This window comes from Takifugu rubripes, unplaced genomic scaffold (genome assembly GCF_901000725.2).
Source record: "Takifugu rubripes unplaced genomic scaffold, fTakRub1.2, whole genome shotgun sequence".
Classification (NCBI taxonomy): Eukaryota; Metazoa; Chordata; class Actinopteri; order Tetraodontiformes; family Tetraodontidae; genus Takifugu; species Takifugu rubripes.
In genome coordinates this window covers 1,390,639-1,395,638 of record NW_021821632.1, presented here as the reverse complement: position 1 = coordinate 1,395,638, position 5,000 = coordinate 1,390,639, and the positions used below count along the sequence as shown (strand labels likewise).

The following is a 5,000-nucleotide window of genomic DNA, read 5'->3' as shown; positions in this document are numbered from 1 at the left end:
TTAATTTTTCTTTTTATTATCTCTTCATATTTTACATAAGGCAAAGCACATATTTCCATTGTAGTCTAGTATTCCCAATGTGATTTTCAAAATGTTATCTTTCTTATTTTTAAAAAAAGTGATTTTACGTCACAGCGATTCATCATTTTAATATAAACAGAAACAAAGATGATTAATAAGAAGCTGCTTTTGTGCGTCATTAAGAGGTTTGTTGTTATTTCTTTATTTAACTAAAGCAAAACTGTTGATTCACAGACTGTCCGACCGTCCGACCGACCAAACATCTGACCGACGACTGACTTCAGTTCACACATGTCTTTGAACAAGCCCACGTCGTTGCTATCGCTAACAGCTGACCGACTGTTCCCACAGTCCAACCAGCAGTTGTGTCTCTTTCGGGAACGTCACCAAAGTTCTTTGGTCTCCTCTCAGTTGTTTCTTTACTTGGATAAAAGAATGTAGCTTCGATGGTGTGGTGACGGGAAGGTGGGGGGACATCAGCAGTTTGACAGGGAAACATGCCCGTGGGGGTGGGGGGTTATCACAGTCCTCCATGTCTGCGCGGGGGCGCGGGTGTTTATGGTGGGTGGGTGTCGGGGGTGTTGCTGGTGTTAGCGAAGAGGGGACTCTCCTCAACTACGCGTATTCTTAAGCAATAACAACGTGATCCGTATTATCCACCCAAGAATACCCGTCACCGAAGAGAGTCTGTCAGTAAAGGACAAAGCCAGTAAACACGCTGCCGAGGCACCATCATCATCATCACCACCACCACCACCATCACCACCACGGTCACTGCCGTGCCCGTCACACGGGCACACGCTCAGGACTGGGGGCAGTGATTGAAGACATCTTGCAGTGGATCAATGGCTCCTCTGCAAAATGAGAAGATTGACAATGGCGCCATTTTTAATGGAGCCGGCAGGAGGACAAATCAAAGAAGAAGAAGAAGAGGGTGCATAGAGATGAGACGAGTCTCAAATGAAACCAGTCTGAGGGTCTGAGAGGAGGACTGCAGGTGAGGGGTTCCTCATGTTACAGCTATTTTTATGATAACATTTAAAGCAGGAGACGAAAGACCAACCCTGTTTTGCCCAGTACATGACTAGTTCCCCATCTTCCGACCAAATGCCACCTCTGGGGGCAGAAGTGTGGTGGCCACAGCAAAGGTTCTTACCTGGGGGAGGAGTGCTGCTCTGTTCTCCTGGGATGGCATTTTCTTACTGCCCTTCCCAGGACCTGCCCGGACCCCGACTGGAACCTGCCCGGGCCCCGACTGGAACCTGCTCGGACCCCGACTGGAACCTGCCCGGGCCCCGACTGGAACCTGCCTGTGCAGAATCAAATCTGTGAAGGGGAAGGGGGGGTTGGGGTATTGGAATGGAGGTGGGGGGGTACATACAAGGGAAAGTTGGGGTTAGGGAGGTCTGGCCTGCTTTGACAATAACCTGGATTACTGCCCCCCACCCCCAATACGAGTGGAGCGCGTCACAGGAGAGGCAGCAGGCACGAAACATCCCAGCTTTCCCATGATTCCACAGGGGTTGTGCTGTTTCCTGCCTGTTTCTTCCTGTTTCCTGCCTGTTTCCTCCTGTTTCCTGCATGTTTCTTCCTGTTTCCTGCCTGTTTCCTCCTGTTTCTTCCTGTTTCCTGCCTGTTTCCTCCTGTTTCCTGCCTGTTTCTTCCTGTTTCCTCCTGTTTCCTGCCGGTTTCCTCCTGTTTCCTCCTGTTTCCTCCTGTTTCCTGCCTGTTCCTGCCTGTCCAGCCTGTTTTCTTCTTCCTGTTTCCTCCTGTTTCTTCCTGTTTCCTCATGTTTCCTGCCTGTTTCTTCCTGTTTCCTGCCTGTTTCCTGCCTGTTTCCTGCCTGTTTCCTCCTGTTTCTTCCTGTTTCCTCCTGTTTCCTGCCTATTTCCTCCTGTTTCCTCCTGTTTCCTGCCTGTTTCCTGCCTATTTCCTCCTGCTTCCTCCTGTTTCTTCCTGTTTCCTGCCTGTTTCCTCCTGTTTCCAGCCTGTTTCTTCCTGTTTCCTCCTGTTTCTTCCTGTTTCCTCATGTTTCCTGCCTGTTTCTGCCTGTTTCCTCCTGTTTCTTCCTGTTTCCTCTTGTTTCTTCCTGTTTCCTGCCTGTTTCCTCCTGTTTCCTGCCTGTTTCCTCCTGTTTCCAGCCTGTTTCTTCCTGTTTCCTCCTGTTTCTTCCTGTTTCCTCATGTGTCCTCCTGTTTCTTCCTGTTTCTGCCTGTTTCCTCCTGTTTCTTCCTGTTTCCTCCGGTTTCCTCCTGTTTCTTCCTGTTTCCTGCCTGTTTCCTCCTGTTTCTTCCTGTTTCCTCCTGTTTCCTCCTGTTTCTTCCTGTTTCCTCCTGTTTCTTCCTGTTTCCTCCTGTTTCTTCCTGTTTCCTGCCTGTTTCCTCCTGTTTCCTCCTGTTTCCTCCTGTTTCTTCCTGTTTCCTGCCTGTTTCCTCCTTTTTCTTCCTGTTTCCTGTCTGTTTCCTCCTGTTTCCTGCCTGTTTCTGACACATTTACAGCTGATATATCAGCTAATAATCACCTTTGACTAATCAATAAAGTTTTGTCTCAAAAATCCCAACTCTGAACAGATTCCAGATATTTGAAAATTTATGATTTTAATAAAGTTTAACTGACAAAAACATGATTTCTGCTCTCACATCTAAACTAGAATTATATTTAAAAATAACTCATGGACAACAAAGTGATTAAAAATCTAAAGTAAAAGTTTTCCATTGGATGCTAATTGAAGCAGCTCCACCAGTCCCAGATGATTCTATTGATTTGTGTCTTCAGCAGCTGTGGACGGTGGCTCAGGAGGTCCTGAAGCAGGACCAGAAAACCACCGACGCAGCACCGACAGGCGAGTGGACATGATGATGAGACAAGTGACAGGAAGTACAGCAACCACGGCTCCGGATGGAGAAACGCAGGTGGACCAAAGAGGGTCCCCCTACCTGAGCCTGGTCCTGCTCCAGGTTTCTTCCTGTTAAAGGGGAGGTGTTCCTGCCCCTGCTGCTGCTGGGGGTCAGGCCCTGGGATTCTGGAGAGGGTCTAGAGACAGTTCTGATTCTAACAGACGCTCTACAAATAAAGATTGATTGATTGATTGATTGATTGATTGGTTGATTGGTTGATTGGTTGATTGATTGATTGATTGATTGATTGATTGATTGATTGATTGATTGATTGATTGGTTGGTTGGTTGATTGGTTGATTGATTGATTGATTGATTGATTGATTGATTGATTGGTTGGTTGATTGGTTGATTGGTTGATTGGTTGATTGATTGATTGATTGATTGGTTGATTGATTGATTCAGAAGGTCCCTTCTCTGTGCTGCTCCACAGTTACAGCCTGGTTCACCAGGCCTGAGAGCAGCCAGCAAGACCCCCACCCCATCCACCCAGGGACCACCTGATACACACACACAAACACACACACACACTCTCTCACACACACAGTCACAGATACACACACAAACACACATGCACACACACACACACTTTCTCTCTCACTCACAAACACACGCACACATGCTCTCTCTCATACACACACACTCACAGACACACACACTCTCTCTCTCTCTCTCTCTCACACACACACACACTCACAGACACACATTTTCACAGACACACACACACTCACAGACTCACAGACACACACACTCTCTCTCTCACACACTCACAGACACACATTTTCACAGACACACACACACACAGACTCACAGACACACACACTCACTCACACATACAAACACACACACACACTCACACATACAAACACATGCACACACACACCGACTCTCTCTCTCTCACACACACACACGCATAAACGCACACACACTCTCTCTCTCACACACACACGCATAAACGCACACACACTCTCTCTCTCTCACACACACTCACAGACACACACTTTCACAGACAGACACACACACACAAACACACGCGCGCACACACACTCTATCTCTCACACACACACACACGCACACATTTTCACAGACACACACACTCACAGACACACTCACACATACAAACACACGCGCACACACACCGACTCTCTCTCTCACACACACACAGAGACACACACACGCACAAACACATGCACGCATGCTCTCTCTCTCTCTTACACACACACACACACATAAACACATACGCATACACACACTCTCTCTCTTTCTCACACCCACACACACACACACACACACACACACACACTTATTCGCATACACACTCATTCATATACAGACACTGACACACATGCACACACACACTAACATAGACACACACTTCCTAACACACACATGGCCCAGCCATCTGTGAGAGCCTGGAGAACCTGAAGGCAATAATGCATCCACACCCACACCCACACACACTCACACACACACACTCACACACACACACACACACACACACACCCAGGTGGCTGTTTAGTGTTGGCTGGAGCATCACACTCCTCCAGCCCCTCTGGTCTCTGCCCTGAAAGTTCAGCCATCCCACCAGGACCGCTGGGATGGAACCAGGCTCCAGCTCCTTCTTTGGTTGATTTTGTTTCTTCAGCTCCTCCTTTTATGGAGCACAAGACTCCACCTCCTCCTCTCTCTCAGCCATGAAGATGAGGATGATGAGGATGAGGATGAGGATGAGGATGAGGATGAGGATGAGGATGAGGATGAGGATGAGGATGAGGATGGAGTGGACGTAAATACTGAAGCACAAACATCCCACCAGACCCGACGGCACGCTGACAACACAAGACAGGAGGAGAAGAGTGAAGAGAGGGATGGAGGGATGGAGGGATGGGTGGATGGATGGAGGGATGATGGATGGATGATGGATGGAGGGAGGGATGGAGGGAGGGAGAGAGGAGAAGCTGTGGTGAGGAGCAGCAGAAGAGGACAACAGGTCGTGGCCTCTTACCCGCTCCGCTTCTTCTGGGCCGGACACACCAGGGTGTTGCCTCTCCGTCCGCATCTTCTCCCGCTCCCCCCCCTCCTG

At 48.6% G+C, this 5,000-nt stretch overlaps 1 long non-coding RNA gene across 1 annotated transcript in view; it reads right to left on the bottom strand.

Annotated features, from left to right (window-relative positions):
* The window catches only part of LOC115248294 (uncharacterized), a 6,211-nt gene that overhangs the window by 725 nt on the left and 486 nt on the right, over positions 1-5,000 (bottom strand). Inside the window, exons 1-4 of the long non-coding RNA XR_003887212.1 lie at positions 4,923-5,000; positions 1,328-1,347; positions 1,178-1,283; positions 1-875 (exon numbers count right to left, since the gene is read on the bottom strand). The exon at positions 1-875 is cut by the window's left edge and continues 725 nt beyond it; the exon at positions 4,923-5,000 is cut by the window's right edge and continues 486 nt beyond it. This is a non-coding gene — a long non-coding RNA (uncharacterized lncRNA). The remainder of the gene's footprint in view (positions 876-1,177; positions 1,284-1,327; positions 1,348-4,922) is intronic.